A 20,611-nucleotide genomic window follows, 5' to 3' on the forward strand; every position below is an offset into this window, starting at 1 on the left:
AAGCAGATCAAATATACTGAAATATGTGGAGCGCCGGAGGGGGAGGGTGGAGGGTTGATACGCCAAACACAGTACACGGTTTACATAGATGTATTATCTACAAGCTTGTATGTACACTCTAATCTCTCTAATGCTTAATATTATAACTTTATAATTATATACTTATTTTACGTGACAGAAGAGGAAATCCCTCATCAAGTGGAGGCGCAATATCTACATTAATAGGGAATATCTCGCGAAACTCTGCGTAGGGGGCGCCAGGGCGCCACTACCATAATCTGAGGGTCTATCGTGAAACAAGAAAATTTCTTTTTCTAATATTTTTGTGACTTGCGTATTCGAGCGATAAAGAGGCAGATGGCGAATTTCGGATTCGCGTTTCCCGGTAGGTCCTCTGTAAGCAAACGGCCTTAATGCATCAATGTCATATTTTATTATCTCTGAAAACTTGTCAAAAACCTGTTAAAGGTACAATATGTACAAGTTACTGTATGGTTTACTAAAAAAGGCTAGTCCTGCACTCTGGTGGCAGAACATTGCAGTAATATTCCCTATTGTGCTGATCAATCAATATGCACAGACGCGTGTGCCAATACGAGTGTCTGCCTATCGCAATACTACATTTTGTTTATACTGTCAATATAGTAGTTCTAACCTAAGACTGAATAGCTAACGATCTGTCGGACAAGTCGCCATCCGCGACATAGCAACGATATCGCAACGGAACCGGCTCGAATAAGCGATTACAGTAATTACGGCCCCCATATACGGCGGACCAGTCGGCGTGGCGCAATCTGGACTAGGGTATTATTTTAGCAGAGCTAACCTACTTGGGATACTTACGACTTTGGATTCGCAGTCTGAATTGAATGAGATGGTATTTTCTGGGTACTTGGGAAAACTTAAAGCGGATACCATATAAATATACCATCTAGAGGGAATCGTATGTCTCAAATGGATTCCTTTTTTTAAACTTTCACAATAACGTGTGTAATATGGTCAGCTCCATCTGTAAATAAAGAGCATTTGAAACTTGACATGTTTGTCACATATGTCACACTACAATACAGTTTTAGATACGCATACACATACACTATTTCTATATAGGCTCGATGCCTATACTGTATTTAAAATAAATAGAGGATTGATAAAGTAGACAGCAGTTATTTTAGACACAATTTCTATTTTGAAACCCGTATAAAAACTATAAACAGTAGATAATTCGATTGTGACGTCACATGCTAGTGTTTCATATGAATTATATAGTAGCAAAATCGTTTTGACAGTTCGAAAAAAGAAATTGATTTGACTAGTAGTCAAACACCCTATTTTATTCTTTATCATTCATTCCATTCTTTCGTTCATTATCATTCGTTTTATTATTTCGTTCATTATCGACAGGACGTCACGCGTTATATTCTAGTACCTATTCATCGAAAACCTTAATGTATTTTCGAAAAGGTCTATTTTGCTTTTAGCTCATTTAGTATTTACCAGCAGTCACCTTTATTACTTGGGCATTAGGGACTTAAAAACATCAAGTTGTTTAAGTTCGTCCTTCGATCGTGAGTCGAATGCAAACTTTAACAAATGCTTGGTATTTTGAACTCTATTTTCTACATAATAAAGGTGTCGAATGGCTCGGTACATTGGTATGCGCGCGCGCAACGTTTTTGTAGGAATCGCCTTGTGTGGACGTGATGTGAACACGATCGAGACATTGCGGAATCTAGGCGGAAAGTTAGCCGAAAACACAAGGTACAATTACAATTGACGAAAAATATTTCAATTGTACACCTAACTAAAAGAAAACAAAACAGCCCGCAGCGGGATCGAATGGCGAGAAAGGGGGGACGACTTTGTCCAGAGGGGTTGATCTCTTCCAGACTATCTTCGTAAAAGGGCAGAACGATCTGAAAACAGGTCCATATATGATGTATAAGTACATAGTCGCTTGCTTCAAACAAATACAGATTTTTCAGTTCAAAGTTGTCAAGTTTGAACTCAAAATTATTCCTTATATCCGTTTTGTCAGTGTGTATTTTGAAAAGTACCTACATTTTCTATAAAAGTCAAACGGTTTGTTTCCTAACATGTGTGAAGGAAAAAATACCATACCGTAAAATGAGGTGAGTAGGTTTCGCGGGGAGAGTTAGGTTATGAATGGGAAGAGAAGGTTTGAAAGGGGGGTGAGATGGGTTTTTAGGGCTACTGCTACAAAAATAATGTGTTCCAATTTAGAATGGGGCTATAGTACTCATAATAAAAAAAAACGATCCAACTATCTTCCACAATCACCTTTGTATGAAAACCTATCTCACCCCAATTACGAGGGACTACGGGGTGAGGTGGTTTTTCCTGTTTATCGTCAAAGTTATGAAATGGAACTACCTAAAATAAATTAAAAACTAAAATACAAACGCCCGGAACACTTATTATATACATCATTCAGTTTGCATATGTAAAAATAAAATGTTATCTAGGTTTGAATGTCAGTTTTGCTCCTACTCACCCCATTTTACGGTACTTGACCAGTTTCAAACTGCTGATGCAGACCTTGCTAAACACCATCAGTAAGGAAGAACACAAGTTATTGTTCGTGAAATGACTTCATTTCTTCAAGATAAGTGCGGACCGCACATAAAATTTTACGTATCGTTTGGTTTACGGGAAAAGATCGTCTGTTTAAAACACTAATTATCACGGTTTTGACAATCAATGCCAAGGTTGTAACTCTTTGCGTAGGCAGTGTTATAGTTAGTTAGTAAGTGGTTGCGTGGGCTTTGGTAGACGATGAATATCTAAAAATCTAGACAGTCGTATGAGGGCGTACCGCGAACACCGAAGTTCGCAAATTGCGGGCATCTTTCTTTTTAGGGTTCCGTACCAAAAGGGTAAAAACGGGACCCTATTACTAAGACTCCGCTGTCCGTCTGTCTGTCACCAGGCTGTATCTCATGAACCGTGATAGCTAGACAGTTGAAATTTTCACAGATGATGTATTTCTGTTGCCGCTATAACAACAAATACTAAAAACAAAATAAAATGAATATTTAAGTGGGGCTCCCATACAACAAACGTGATTTTTTTTGCCGTTTTTTTGTGTATGGTACGGAACCCTTCATGCGCAAGTCCGACTCGCACTTGGCTGGTTTTTTGAAAGAGCTTTGTCACTGAGTGAGGATGTCGCTCTGTATATGCTACATAAATCTTATTGTCTATTATCCCGGCCGCTGTCAGAGGCTGCAAGCTTAATTTATAAGCTGGTACATGTAGGCTTAAATGAAGGTGGTGCGGCGATATTACGGACCAGTGGCTGATCGTCTGTCACTGTCAGTTTTACTTAAGTTGCACGTTTCAGCTATGTTATGCATGTTTAGAAATAATTTGGCAACACTTCAACATATACTGCCGTCAATTTCTCCTTGTTTGTCGATTATGGTGACGTTGGAATTTTTTATCTATGCAGAGGGCCTACCGCGAAGCCCGTTCGATGTGTTACCTCTCTGTCGCACTTGTAAATTCATACGTAAGTGTGACAGGGAGGCAACAAGTCGAACGTGATTCGTGGTAGGCCCTCAGACTTCATGTGAGCCGTATTACCTGGTTCACTGTCGCATTTGATAATTTTCCGTTTTTAGGGTTCCGTACCCAAAGGGTAAAAACGGGTCCCTATTACTAAGACTCCTCTGTTCATCTATCTGTCACCAGGCTGTATCTCATGAACCGTGATAGCTTGACAGTTGAAATTTTCACAGATGATGTATTTCTGTTGCCGCTATAACAACAAATACTAAAAAGTACGCAACCCTCGGTGGGAGAGTCCGACTCGCACTTGTCCGGTTTTTCTTTTCACAATAGTAGAAGAAATTGAAAATCTGATCTGATCTGACATGGTAGATTGAACCGAGCATTCTACATAGGCCACACCGCCGAGTCTTTCTAAAGTATACGCAATCTTGAAAAGTATTGGCATTGGCACCATCAAACATCAAACATTTATTCAGCAAATAGGCCACAGGGGCACTTTTACATGTCAATTTTTACAAACAATAATATTAACCCAAAATTACAAAAAAAAAAACAATTACATAAATATAAATGTCAAATTACACAAAAAAAGCTAATAAAAAAAATATACAAACAACAGAAGTACTAACATTATTTAGAGATGTAAAAGTCTCTAGGTGTCAAAGATAAAATATATATAATAATAAAAAAGATCATCAAATTATCCAGAGTTGTAAAGGGTCTCCAAGACTTGAATTGTTATATAATTAATAAAAAGACAAGATATTAAATCAGATAAACAGACAAGAACCGAATGAAGTGCCTCACGTTAATGCCAAGCTAACTCTAAAGACTTTTATTATGCTCATACCTCCTATCCGAAATCAGCATAGGACTGATACATTTATCCAGTTCTTTCCATAGTGATAAAACAAGATTTCGGAGTGGACTCTATATTAAGTGGTTTTGACGTAACACGTTATTTATTCACCAGTCGTCACGTGCCTGTTGTGACGGTATGCCTTATTATAGCGGCATGAGTCAACTGACAGAGGCAGATAACAGACGGTTTAAAAAACCGAGACGTGGACCGCATTAGGATCAGCATCAGATATTTTGGGGGTCAAAGTTGGCAGTTTTGGAGTTTTGTGGCATTGTACAGTCAGCTGCAGAGAAAAGGTACCCCACGTCCATACTAATTTACAGAACTTTGTATGCAACTTTGACGTTCCATTTTCTGATAGCTTAATCTGAAGAAATAAAACTATGGAAACGGATTATATCACGTATATTGAATTTATACGCGATATAATCCGTTTACCGAAGACAATAGCTTAATCTGAAGTTGAATTTTTTAGGGTTTCTAAATAAAATTGTTTACTTTTCTCATATTATACTGATTCATTCATTTATATGAGGTAAGTAGGTACAAGTAGGATATATAGAATAAAAAAATATACATAACTAAACTGATAAAATACTAAAATGTGTTATGTTGAGTACTTTTTTTGTTAAATATTCAACGAATATAAAAATATGGGGCATTTTCTATGAAAAGGAGCCTTATTGTCGATGGCGCTTCCGCCGCACATCGTCGCGCGGCATTGTATTTATTTTATATCGGAACATCGTTTATAATGGCGTAAGCGCCATCGACAATAAGGTCCCTTTTTATAAAAAAACCCACATATAAGCTTTTTCCTGTCTTTCCCCGAAGTCGTAAATAAAAAAAAATCTGATGGTCATAGAATACTTCATCACATGATTAGCCTAAATGCAATGAATAACTCATTTCTTTTCTCGTTTTCGGGATTGGTGCCACAGTAAAAGTTGTTCGGTGACCTACGAGTAATCCACCTTTCAGTATAATATACCGGGTGTGTCCTGTAACAGGAGCAATAAATTAAACTGGAGGCTGTACGCCTCAAACTGACCAACATTTGTTTAGCAACTTTTTAAAATTATGAGATTTTTAGATTATACCTTTTTCATACTAAATAAATATTATTTTCAATGTACGCTGCCATCTGTGTGTTTGACGTTGCTTGTCATTGTCATCCTTTAAACATAACAAATTTTGCAATACATTGCGTCTTGGAATAAACTTTAAAGTGTAATAAAAATCAAAACACGGTATTTTTAAAAGTTGCCGAACTAATGTTGATCAGTTTGAGGAGTACAGCCTACTGCTTAATTTATTGCTTCTGTTACAGGAAACACTCGGTATATAATAATAAAAGAATTTTATTTCGGACTTAAATCCATAGTTGTTAGTTACATATTACATTAACTTATAAAATAGTGTTAGAAGAATTACAAAAAATATGATCAGACATGACAAATATAAGAGCCATGTTTGCTCTTAGTTCGGAGGCTTCGTAGGCGGTCTGAGGCAATGATACTGCGGTTTGGACACGTTTTAAAGGTTTTATTTTAAGTGTTCAGTGCTTTCTCTATCACTCTTCCATATTAGTGTGACAGAGACAGTTGCGTTTCGTTTGATACGTAGCGTAAGCGATTGGTATGTTGTCTGCGGGGCCTGGTATTTTTATGTAATTTACCCGTCGGTCGTTTGAATTTGGTTTCTTTTCTTTCTAACTAGTTTTATGTATTTTTTTACTCTTCCTTAATCTAGACTATCTAGAGTTAAATCGATAATATAACCCTTGTATTATTTACTAGTACGCTACTTATTGTTATTAAAACATGTTTATCAAAATTAATTAATTAAATGTACGCGTTAAAATAAATGCTTTTAACATTCGAGTATGTTAACATTTTTGAGCATGTTTGTTCTATACAAATAACCTTTTATTTCGAAGAAGCCATCTAATAATGTTTGTATTGCGACTGTGGAAATATTTAAAAGGCCGGAAAATTAGCCAACGGCATTTTCTAGGCTGCCATTTCCTCCCTTCAATGCCATTTGTTCACCTTAATTAACAAACAAATTGTTCACTATACTTAGAAAATCACTTCAATTTACGACTTTATTATGTAGGTATTAAGTTTTAAAATATAGTTGCCACTACCTTTATATTTACACAACCTACAAAATTAATAAAAACTTTCATCTTGTGGTGTTAAGATTAAAATTTAAATGACTTATTGTGTCTGAGATGACGTCATGGCTGAAGTGTCATAAATATGAGCTGCTAATTTGTATCCAATAACAATGAACATAAGATTGCAATTAGGATGGACTGTGCGAGGGCCATATGGGAGGTAATGGAGGTATCGTTGTTGACAAAGTTAACTTACCAGCAGTAGATCTTATACCTATGACAATAAGGTTTATGTAAGCAGCAAGTGTGTTCTAACCAAACATTTCTACGAACGAACGACTTTGCTTAGATTATTCACAGGTCGTCCAGTATTGATGAAATTCTAAAAACATACAAACACCATTAAAAAAACTTCATAATAATTGGTGACAAAATCAAAGAAACAGTAAGAAGTAAGGAAGGATTGACATGTGTGGGCGAGATTAAGATGCGAGATTTTTTCTCTTAAACATTCCCGCCGTATCGTCGAAAGGGATTTAAAATTGTAATGAGATTGTATATGCAATTTTATTCATCAAAACAATTCGCAAAGTAAAGGCGTAGCGTAGGTACAAATATGTTAATCGTTGGCGCTAAGCCAAAATATCAACAATCGGTACAAACCAACGGCTTACTGGTCAGACAAAATGACATGTTGTAGTTTTATAATATTGCCTCCTCCTTTTTGGTACGGACGGCTAAGGAATGGAATGCGCTCCCGCCATCTGTATTCCCTGATCAATATGACCTCGGTCTCTTTAAAACAAGAGTGAATAGGCTGTTACTGAACCGGTGAGCTCCATCTTAGGCCCTGTCTTCACTTTCCATCAGGTGTGACTAGGGCCAATCGCCGATCAGTTTATAATTTAAAAAAAATATAACTAGCTTCTGCAAGCCTTCGTCTCCATGGAATGATGATGATAATTGATAATTAACTATGCTATGTTTTTTGTCCTTTCCCATGCTTTAAACCAGACCAAATTTCGTCTAAATCGGCTCAGCGTAGTAAGCCTGAAAGGGTTGCATACAGACAGAGTTACTACAGTATTTCTTTTATTAGTACGGATAATTTTATTCCAATCCTGTATCAAAAAAAAAAAACCTCCTTAAATACAGTTAAAACTTGTCTCATTCCAGGTCTACATGCAGCAAACATCACAGAAAGGAAGGACCAGCAGATGAGAGCTGACGTGCTTGGCGGCGCCAGCTGCTGCCTCTTGAGGTCCAAGATTCAGACACCACAGTAACGTTAATACGGTTAAGCGTGGCTAACCTTCGCATTAGGGCCTGTAACCCATTGTTCATGTTTATTGCAAGTTCATACAATTACAATGGTAAATCTTTGAACTCGGAATAAACACTGATCAATGTGTAGACAGGCCCCAATGTAAAGGCCTGCCACACTTACCCCGCAACCCTTATTGTCCATATCTTACCTGCGAGTAACGAGAGTAACCAGTGGTAAATCTTGATGATGCTTTGATGATTGTTTTTTTTGTGTGATCGAAGGCGTAAAATGATTTTAACGTTGTTTTTAGGGTTCCGTACCCAAAGGGTACGCAACCCTAAAAACAACGCCCTAAGGGGTAGCTATCACGGTACATGAGATACAGCCTGGCTGGTGACAGACGGATAGACAGACAGACATACAGACAGACGGACAGACAGACAGCGGAGTCTTAGTAATAGGGTCCCGTTTTTACCCTTTGGGTACGGAACCCTAAAAAATTACTCTCCCATAGAAAATGATAAAGTCAGGCAGCTAAAATGTATGAAACAGCCAATTTTTTCCCATAGTAAAAGTTGCTCAGTAATAGTATGACCTATTTATTCATCCCGTAAATTATTGTAGGTGACTAAATAAACACCCTGTTACAAATACGTTTAAAACATACATCAGGTTACAATGGTTACAAACAACACTTTCAGTTCATAAGAAGCTCTAATTATCGTTGGAGAAAGTATAAACAAATCAAAAGAAGAATCGAATCTGCGAAGAATAATGAAGATTGAAAACTAATGAAAATCTGACCAGACCAATGAATATTGAAGACAAGTGAAGATCAACGGGCAGTAGATCGGTGAATTATCTTTGGTTATCTAGCTGTATGAGTATTATAGACATCATAAAGCTAGGTTACCGGAGTTAAGTCCGTCTACGTCGACGATACCACGAGAATTACGAAGACTAAGGAAAAGAAGAATGTTAAGAAAAATTGGTGAAACGCCCAGAATAACGGAAGGAAACTAGACTAATATGAAGTGAATACGGAGGAAACTGGACTAATATGAAGTGAATACGAAGGAAACTGGACTAATATGAAGTGAATACGAAGGAAACTGGACTAATAAGCAGGCATCGTAAACTGCGAGCGAAATCCATTGAAATGATGTATGACAACTAGGCATCGTAAACTGCGAGCGAAATCCATTGAAATGACGTACTTTGACTTGACAACAACAATAGTACTTCAATGGATTTCGCTCGCAGTTTACGATGCCTGATTACAACCAGTTACAACCCTAGTACTTCAATGGATTTCGCTTGCAGTTTACGATGCCTGCTAATAAGTGGTTATTTTCTTTTGACTGTCTGTAAATTATATGTATGTATTATTTTACAGTTTCTTAAATCTTCAAGTTATTTAACGAACTCTTAATAATTTTTCAAAAAAATATAAATCTACAGTTATAAGTCACATCTAAAAATATCGTGCCAAAAATTTGTATATACGACCTTATTACCCATTTAGAAATGTTGTATGTACTCGTAATATTTTTCTAGAAGCTAATCATGTAATTCCACAAAGTGTCTTAGTCACCATTAAGCAATTACATTACCCAGTCAATAGTCAATAATGTATTTAGTACGGCCCTGCGTATTACGCATATCAAAGAAGGGTATTTAGTATTCTCTTTGAGCACTAATTGGAATTTCGTGTGAGAGCTTCCGTGCGAAGCATAAATGTAATTACTCAATGGATTGCGCCGGCTATCCTAGAACCAAACGGAGTTTTGAGGGACGACGGCAAAAGACCGGACGGCATGACCCTGGTCCCGTGGAAAATGGGACGGGTGCTAGTATGGGACGCCACATGCGTCGATACACTGGCTCCGTCCCATCTACCAAGAACTTCGATCAGGGCTGGGGCGGCTGCCGAGGCGGCTGAAGGCAAAAAGTTGGCAAAGTACCGAGGTCTCGGCCCACAATACCACTTTGTGGCATTTGGTGTCGAGACATTGGGTCCGTGGGGTCCAAGCGCACAAGTTCTTTTTAAAGAACTAAGTAAAAAGCTCGTCAACGCAACCGGTGACCAGTCAAGTTAAAATTCCAATTGACATAAGAAATGCAGGCAGTGACACAATTTTCAAAAATAAATTAAAGGCGTTACTAATTAAATGTGCTTGTTACGATATATATGAATTTGAAAACCTAAGTGATAATGTGGATTTTGTTGCATGCATCTTTTGTTTGTAATTTAATCGAATCGATGACACTGACATTTTGTAATTTAAGTATTAATTTATAACATTATTCTATGATTATAAACTTGAATCAATAACTGACATATTGAAATTGTATTTATTTATATCTATCGTACATTTAAGTCTAATTTTTTAGAAATATGACGTATAAAAAATTGTATTCATTTACCAATAAATAATCTGAATCTGTTAATAAACAAGACCAAGTGCGGGTAGTTCGAGAGATGAGAAGATGTTGATGTCAACTTTAGCCAGAGCCAGACTTCTGAGTCTTCTCCGAGGCACGGCAACAACGCCGCGCGCTGTTCTCGACTCGACACGTCGGACGTAAACTTGAAATGTAATTTTACGCGATAAAGTCCCGTCGTTGTCAATAATAATCAAATTTCTGCACAACCATAGATAGCTTACTGTCATAGTCCCTATGCCGGGTCAGCTCTAGTGTACCTTACTTACTTACTGCTGTGGGGCGACGACCCGAAGTGGATCTTGGCCTCCGATACCAAAGACCGCCATGCTACTCTGTCCAAAGCCGTTTCTGTCCAGTCGACGGCGCCGAGTTCGCTGAGTTGATTGAGTGTACCTTAGAAAAGTTTATATTTATTATTTATGAGCAATTTAATGATCGCCTCGGGCTGCTACCTAATTACTCAAAACATTTTAAAGTAAAAGCAGAATGACTGAATATGCCCTAAAAATCTAACCGCAGTTTCACACAATAACATACCTTAAACGTACTTAATTAAGGTTTAAAGTTGCTTCATTACTTACTTAATCCTGCTCTGTTTTTATATAAAATCTTGTGTCAAAAGTTGCCTGAGGACTCACTCTGAGTGTCTGAGTGGACATTTATAATACAAACTTATGCTTTAATTGATTGATTCTAATTTAACAATTTGTTATGGCTTTGAACTGGTTTTGATACGACCTTAAGACGAAAAGGGACGTCCGTCCCGAAACCGCTTTTCTATACAAACTTAGTCCCCATTTTACTCTCTGGATATTAACATTATTGAAAATCTTTTTACACAATTTGATGTATTTTAATCATAGCTATGCCCGACCGTTTGATTTTGTTGTATTTTTTCATTATTTTAAGAGTTAGGAGCATTTAAAAATTTGTATGAAACCTGTTTTTCGCTCCTAATTTTTATAATAATAACAATAACGAACATATCAAACGGTCGGGCATAGCTATCACTAAAATACATAAAATTCTGTAAAAATATTTTCCATAATGTCAGTTATCCAGGGAGGAAAGTTAGGACTACGTAGGGGATCGTCCCCTTTTCTCTTAAAGATAGCATTGGTGATTAAAGTCGTCGTCAATAGAACTTGCGAACAATGTAAACAAACCGTTTTACTCTCATTACTTCGTAATCTCGTTCTTTAAGGACAACTATCACCTTATCAACAGTCTATATACTTAAATATTTTATTTATATACATTTTTAGTTTAATTAAATGTTAATTATTAATATTTCAGCGAAAATAACCTTCGTAAATACATTAGGTTATGTGTCAAACGCTAACAAAATCTGTCATATCTGTTTACATTGTTTGCAAGTTCTATTGACGACGACTTTAGCGCGCATCTTCCGCACGATTTTGACTTCATTTCGAATGCGACTATCAGCATGAGTGATCTTCAAGGTCGTCTAAACAGTAACACATTGTTAAATAAGAATCTTTAACATATTTTATAAGGAATATTTGCTTGTTCAAAAGTTGGAGGCGTTGTAATAAAACATAGGTAGTTCGACAGTTTTCTTTCTTCTCATCTCTAATAATCTATAATATTTTTCTTATATAAATATTTACTTATTTACGTACGTGTTTAAAGTCAATGCGGCTAAATCCGTTTAAGGGCAATCCCGTACAAGAGCTTTTTTTTCAAACAATAGTCACACAATTGATAATTTCATCATTTTCATCGACAAAGTATCAATTGCTTTTAGTTTCAGCAATCAAAAGCAGATGGGCTTTTCCTACGGTTGAAAAAGTAAATATACTAAGCTTATGCTAAAAAAATGCATGCATGCATGCTAAAAGGCTAGACCATGTAACTTTTATAATATCTATGTAAAACCCTTTTTATGTGCAAATAAATGTTTATGATTATGATTATGTACGGAATTGTCCCTGATGATGGATTTAGCCGCATTGGTCTCAAGTGCGTTAATGTGTATTAATTATAAAATAATATGCGACGAATCCGTTAATATATATATTTTTAAACAGACTATTACTTAATGTTTTTCTTAAGCATTGTGATTTTATGAATCCGTAGATTTCAATCTAGATATCTAGTCCAATCAGGAAATTATTGTAAATCCCGAGCGTTCTGAATCATTGTTTCATTTTCTTTTGTTGTGTCATTCTTTCTATTCCAATATACACCCATGTTGGCCGTGTTTTTTAATTTCCGTTAATTTGAACGGTGCATTCCTGAATTTCCTGAGCTTAAATTACTTTCCCAGACACCGGTATTCTAATTAACTCCATTTAGGAGATAATTAATTTTTATCTTTTAAGGCCCCTACGAGCGTGTACACTTGCCTAAGGGCTTGTTTAGGTATTGATTCATGTTTAGTACGAGTTTATACATTTGCTACTAAACGCAGGTACTATTTCGGACGGTCGATGTTTCACATTGATCTGTCACAGTTTTCAATTGTTTGGATTAGTTAAATGTAACGCCCGTGTTACAACAACGCTATATGCAACATTTAATGAATGCATCTATTATGAGGGCTATAATATAGGAAAAGGCAGGAAAGCTAAACGCCATTTTGACAAAACTAATTGACAAAAGAAATGTCAATTGTTAAATTAAATCACTGAAATTTGAAACATATTCTTCAAAATTTTCACGTCACAATAAACAAAACAGTAAATAACATCCATGCATAGATCGTGATCGGCAACGCAGGCTTCGTCAAGTGGACACAAAAGCAAATCAGCAACAGGCTTCGTCATCGACTTACAAATGATGTAATCCGCAACAGGCTTTGTCTAGCTTAACCACTAAATTAAACTATTTAGGCTATGGTGCCACCCCGGACCGTAGCCGGCCCAAACCTCCCCATGACACTGGCAGCGTTGCCCCGTTGAATTGCCAAGGAGATCTGTTGGACCAGGTACGATCCGGAGCGAGGATCGCAACCCCTATCTCTCAGTCGCCGACCCAATTCCCACACAAACTCCTTAGCCTCCGCACCCCAAGGTCCTGCAGTCTCCACCGCAACTGGTATAAAATCATACATTGGTTCCAAGGCAGCGTACTTCGTATGCTTCTGTTACACATATAATTACTTTTTATGAAAAAAGAATATTTTATTAAAATTATATTTTGGAAATTAAGTATGACATTTGGTTTCCTTAAATACCCATACCCCGAAGTTAACGAAATTCAACAAAAACACTGTGTATATATTTATATTTTTTTAACCAACTTCCTCAGATTCATCCATCAACCCTAAACGTTGGAAGATTACTTAAAAATAACAGAAAATAAAGAAAAGCACTATTCGAAAAAAACATAGTCGAGTGAACGATTACATTATTAGACGCACGAACTTACCTCATACACAAAGGGTACCAAAATAAATTGATAAATTAAAAGTCTGGAGCCAAAGTTAACAATCAGGCGAAGTATTCTCGTGCCATTCTGTTTGAAGAATAAGGCGACGAGCAAACCTTTATAATTTCGTCACAATAGAAGGAGGAGGACTAAACGCGCGAGGATTGCTACTAAATAATAGACATTTTTGATGTTAACTATGTCTCAGTACTCTCAGTTAGTCAAAAGTATTAATTTATGAAAGAACTTGGATACGTACGTAAAATGTGGGTCCAATTTAGTGTGCGGGAGTACTAAAAAATTTCTCTTTCATGACGAAGTCGCGCAGGCAGAGACTAATATTATTTACTTCAGATTTAAAAAAAATATATCTAGTGTCATCGCCAGAGACCGGAAAACTATGGACAGTATAGAAAGGAAGATAATCTCTTATGGCAGAACTATTGCAAAAGTGACCAGCTTTCAGCTGTAAATAACAGTTCCTAGTTCCTAATCTCTCCGGTGGCGCTAGTTAGGCTCTGGGACATGAGTATTACATGAACCATATAAGGCAACAAATAACCCGACCAAATTACGTAGGTTGTTTTTGGTAGTATTTCGGTGTATGGTGGCGCCGCCTAATTACTGTTTTTCATGGACACTTTTCGTATATAGAGATTTGGCTCCTTTATATAGTCTCCATGCGGAAAACCCTTTCCTCGATGAAAGCCTTTCAATGGGCGTCCCTTTAATATGGCTAACCCAGAAAAAGACTTACCAGTTTGAACTGCTAACTGCAAGCCCATTTGACTATCCCTGCCCAAAAAACTTACCAAACAATAAAACTAGCCCTGTATAAGGGTCACCCTAACAATTTAGCGCTTTTTATAAATTGAAATTGAAAATATTGATTTTAGGCACAAACAAAACTTTCCCTTATTATTTTAGCCAACTTTTGTAAGTTGTCAGTATTGATTGACATTATTTTATACATATGAAACCTTTAACAATCTCTAAATAGTATAATACACTGACAATTCCGAGTACGTCATTCATAGTATTCGATATGGTTTATTTTTATTATTTTTATTATTTATTGTAATGTTAATTTTGTGTTAATAATTATTCTGTATATATAATGATAGATGTAAGCACTAACATAGCTTTAAGTACTTACTAACACAAGCTATATGAGTCTGTAAAGTTACTCGAAATAAAAATGATTTATTTATTTATTTATTCATAGTATTTGTAGGTATTGTACATACAATACCTACAAATACTATGTATGACGTAGTGACATACATGATGCCAACGGCCGCTTTCTATCACCGCACCGCTCGCCATCGGCAGGGTGTTCATCCTCACACCCTAACACCTAAATGGTCGCGTACTGTGCGGTTTAAGAGGAATTTTCTCCCGCGTACGCTTCGGCTGTGGAATGAGCTCCCTGCCGAGGTTTTCCCGAGGGGCTACAAAAAAGGAGTGTACAGGTTTTTAAAGGGTCGGCAACGCGCATGTAATACCTCTGGTGTTGCAGGCGTCCATAGGCTACGGTGACTGCTTACCATCAGGCGGGCCGTATGCTTGTTTGTCGTGGTATAAAAAAAAATATATATGTCACTTTATTGCACATAAACAGGTTTAGATAAAACGGACCAAGCAAAACAAAAATGTTATGTACAAAGGCGAACTTGTCCCTAAAAGGGATCTCTTCCAGATCTCTATCTAATCTCTTATTGTTTTTGTAATATCTGACTCTGACTAGCGATCCGGTCGCGGTCGCTCCGCGTCAACAGGTGCCTCATTCAATTTGACTCTCAAATTCTTTTCAACCTACGTTATTAAAAATCTTACTTTATAATAATTTTCTCTTAATAGGATAAGCTTCATTTTTTGGGTTCCGTACCCAAAGGGTAAAAACGGGAGCCTATTACTAAGACTCCTCTGTCCGTCTGTCCGTCTGTCTGTCACCAGGCTGTATCTAACGAACCGTGATAGCTAGACAGTTGAAATTTTCACAGATGATGTATTTCTGTTGCCGCTATAACAACAAATACTAAAAACAGAATAAAATAAATATTTAAGTGGGGCTCCCATACAACAAACGTGATTTTTTTGCCGTTTTTTGCGTAATGGTACGGAACCCTTCGTGCGCGAGTCCGACTCGCACTTGGCCGGTTTTTATAACAAATTATGGTTTAAGAAGATGGTTTTTAATACAAGGATCAAAAGTCATATTTATCTGAAAGTGTACATAAATAGATATAAATTATTTGCAACATTAAACTGTCCTCATAGTTACTATATTGTCATTGTTATGGATGGTATAGAAAGGATGCCAATCTCTTATGGCAGAATTGTTGCAAAAGTGACCGCTTTCAGCTTTAAATAATAGTTCCTAATCTCTCCGGTGGCGCTAGTTAGGCTCTGGGACATCAGTATAACATGAACCATATAAGGCAACAAATAACCGGACTAAATTACGTAGGTTGTTTTTGGTAGTATTTCGGTGTATGGTGGCGTCGCCTAATTACTGTTTTTTGATGGACACTTTTCATACATAGAGATTTGGCTCCTTTATATAGTCTCCATGGTCATTGTGACAGGGTACGAAATGGTGCTTTCGTACCCTGTCACAATGACAAACGACATTAAATCCCCTGCCCGTACGGTGGGCACCCCCGGCCTACATATATTATATACTGAATCAAAATTGTAAATGACTGGCTACAGAGCAACCTTCCGTATTATTTTTAGCAATAGAAGACTGTCATTTTACTGAAATATATATACCTATATTATGACTGTCGTGTTTCTAGTACTTATAGGTTAAGCACCTTTGTGCATCCTTGCACCATCTCACTAACTCGGGGTTAACCGGTTAAATCGTAACAGTGTCAAATTGTACTGGTAACCATAGTAACTCCAGGTTTAACCGGTTAACCCCGTGTTAGTGGCATGGTGCAAATGGCCCATAGTTACGTAGAACGTAACCTATTGTAGTCCCTAACCCAAATTCAACTTAATGTGACTGACATATTGGTTATAAAACACTGATTTAAACTTTCACGATTTTTACTCATTATTATTCAACAACGACGGGACTTAATCGCGTAAAATAAGTTTTAAATTTACCCCCGACGTTTCGAGGACGGCGTTGTCCCCGTGGTCTCGGAGAAGACTCCACTGACTGACTGGTTTTTTCCGAGACCACGGGGTCAACGCCGTCCTCGAAACGTCGGGGGTAAATTTAAAACTTATTTTAAGAGATTCAGTCCCGTCGTTGTTGAATAATAATGATATTGGTTATAACTTAATTCATCGTAAAGTTCGAGACATTCCTATTCTCCAAAGACGACGGCCTAAATAAATAAAATCCTATCTAAAAAGTTTGCAGCTCATCAGTCTCATCGCCTAACGACAATATTCTACAGTTGCGCTAAAATTGTGTATGAATTAGCCTCATGCATGAAGTTTATATTTGAACGAAATATGTTTTATTCGGATGTTTGTTACCGTTATATCATGTTACAAATGCATTTCCGTTTTTAAATTACCATTTAATTACTTAAAATTATAAATAAAAAGTACAAAAATTTGCCCGCGAAAAGCTAGTGAGCGAAACGCTCGAAACGCCACGTGACGTCACGCGTTCGACAGTTTAGTGTCATTAGTAGCAAACGTCAGTTGGACCGCCCAACGTGTGACGTCATCACGCTCTGTCGAATTCGCGCCAAAAATTATGAGCGTTTCAACCGCTCAAAAATTTTCAACATTTTAAATATTTTTTAATAAAAGAATGTTAAGGTTTACAAAAGTATTTTTATCATTTCCGGTGTTCCAACGATATAAATTATGAATCCAAAAATAAAAATAAATTCATGCATGGAGCTAATTGGATTGTTGCATTCCTGCTGGAGTCTCATCATAATGAATCAAAGAGACGGCCCAATATTTACACCCCAGGCCAAAAGCATGGAAACAAGCTTGTATTTCAATAGAAGTGTGATCTTTTAAGCGATGGATTTTATACTACTCATTGACAATTTGGTAAAAATAATAATAGAACATTTTAAAAGTAAATTACTCTGGCTGTGATAGTTGCCAATTCAACATTTTGTCATGTAATTAAAGGGTAGGCATAATTATGTAACTTTTTCCTACTTAATTTTTTTAGCTTTTTGACAATATTTTAGGATGTTTTGATATTAAGCGTGTATTTTTAATCTTTTGGGTTTGCCTAATGTTAGTCTTAGTTTACGAGTATGTACAACGAAGATAGAAACATGAGATATTAAAGAAAACAACGTTGTTTCCATACTTTTGGCCTGGGGTGTATTGAAGTACGATTGATGCAATTTCGTTCAATGTGTTGTGTATATATTTTTGGGTGTCTTCAATTAGTTCAATTAGTCGAAGTGACAAAGGGGGTATTACTGCAATGTTCTGCCGCCAGAGAGCAGCACTAGCGCCTATCGTAAACCATAGAGTAACTTATACATACTGGGCCTAGAACTGTTTTTTAGGGTTCCGTACCCAAAGATATTACTAAGACTCCACTGTCCGTCTGTATGTCACCAGGCTGTATCTCATGAACCGTAATAGCTAGACAGTTAAAAAATTCACATATGATGTATTTCTGTTGCCGCTATAACAACAAACACTAAAAAGCACATAACCCTCGGTGGCTAAGTCCGACTCGCACTTGTCCGGTTTTTGACAAGTTTTCACAGATAATAAAATATGACATTGATGCATCATAGCGGTTTGTTTACAAATGGCCTACCGGGAAACGCGAAAATCGAAATTTAAGTTATCTGCCTCTATCCCTCGAATATGCAAGAGTGAAAGAGAGGTTACATAACGAAATTTCGATTTACTTGTTTCGCGGTAGATCTTCAGATTGTGATGGATTGTGGTAGTGGCGTAATATTCCCTACTGCTTCAATGAGTCGTGAAAAGTCAACAGCGTTTATCAATCACATTAGACTGACAATCGCGTCTGATAGGCTCGCACCATCGCACCAATCCATCAGTGCGAGTGAGATGGACTGCGATCGAGTTCACGCAGTCGCTGGAGTAAACGTCAAGTGGTATCCGTGCTGGTCATAGACATAGTATAGTAGTTATAGACATGAAACCGAGCGACCAGGGGTAAGAGAAAGACATATTCATGTATTGACAGGCAGCATGATCCTTTTTCTCTTTCACTCTTATAAATTGCGGTATTTCGCCATCGCCTCCTACCTCATCATCATCATCATCATCATGTCAGCCGATAGACGTCCACTGCTGGACATAGGCCTCCCCCAAGGCTCGCCACTCCGACCGATCCTGTGCCGCTCGCAACCACCGTATTCCTGCGACCTTCACCAGGTCGTCGCTCCATCTCGTTGGAGGCCTACCGGCAGTTCGTCTCCCGGTACGCGGACGCCACTCCAGAACCTTCCGGCCCCACCGGCCATCAGTTCTGCGAGCAATGTGCCCCGCCCACTGCCACTTAAGGGCCTCCTACCTATGCTGCCATAACCCGACCATGAAAAAAACCCGGTCCGTGATAAGGACAAAGCTTGGCACTATTTTCTCTTTCCTCTTATAGGAATCGCAATAAGACTATCTTTCTCTATCAAAGAGTGTCAGGCCCTTGGTGCTGGTTCTCTGAAAGCGAGGACGTCGATCACAGTCCGATACAAATTAGATTCTTATTGAGACTCTGAAAACTTGTTAATTCTGAAATGGAAAGGGAAATAAAAGTACAAGCCGATACGAAACATTTAATTGTCTGCGACGAAGTTTGGGAAGCCCGGACACCTTGACAGGCGGTGCCCAAACTTTTTATCCGTTACGAACCTTCAATATTCACTTTTTAATTAAAAATATTTAAGCTACCTTAAATTAAAAACATTTTATTAATTACCTTCATGAGCGAAGTTTCCAAATTTTTTAAATTTTCGGATAAAACGGTATCTTTTTTATATATATTACAAGCAAACGGCCCGCCTGACAGAAAGCAGTTACCGTAGCCTATGGACCTATAGGGGTGTTATATGCGCGTTGCCGACCCTGTCTTTTACCTCAAAAACTTTTTTAGTACGAGTTAAGGTCTAAGTTAAGGTCGAGTCTTCTCTGTGGACATCATAAAATAAATGTAGCTTTCTTATTATATTCTTACAAGTTGTAAGATGAGTCTTAGAAAAATATCCAAATCTTTAATTTTCATAATGCTGTGAACAGTCGCCATCAGATAAATAACTATTGCGTTTTTATAACTAATTATTTATTTTTAATCGGACATTGTATCAGGAATACATATAAAACTTAAAAAACTAAAACTAAAAATAAATAAAACTAATCTTAAAATAAATACCTAAAAACTAATCCCCTGCGGCACGCGGCATGGTGCCGTAGATGCTGGCAGCATTTCCTTGCGTTTTTCATTGCGTTTTTATTATATAAATTATTATATAAATAACTATTGCGTTATTCGATTTGACATTTTTACATTCTTAATAACAGATTAATTTAAATTTAATATTGAGTGATTTGACATTGGCAATTATTTAAAATTCTACAGTTGACATTTAATTTAATTTATAATTCGTTTTAATTGTTTTTTCTTAATGCACTCATAGCAATAATTATGTAACAAATGAAATGTGTGTTTTGTATATGATATTCATTCCGGTTTAAATTAATGAAATCTTATTTACTTAAGTTAAGTTGCAATTTGTATGTCTGTCAATTTTTTTGTTTTTAGCAATTAATGCATGTTAGCCATTAAGTATTAATTATAATGCCAATTAGCACGTAAGGTTTAGCTATTAGTGCTGATTGAATGGAAAATAAATAAAATGAAAATGAAAATATATATATATTTGATGGCGACTGGACAAGCCGCCGATTTTTCGGAAACTTTTTGACCCTTTTACAGTTTACTTTTTTTTCTGATTATCTAATCAAGAGAGAGAATCAAAGAAAAACCGCATACATTTTCACATCAATATAG

The sequence above is a fragment of the Cydia strobilella genome, chromosome 3 (genome assembly GCF_947568885.1).
Source record: "Cydia strobilella chromosome 3, ilCydStro3.1, whole genome shotgun sequence".
In the NCBI taxonomy this organism is placed as follows: domain Eukaryota; kingdom Metazoa; phylum Arthropoda; class Insecta; order Lepidoptera; family Tortricidae; genus Cydia; species Cydia strobilella.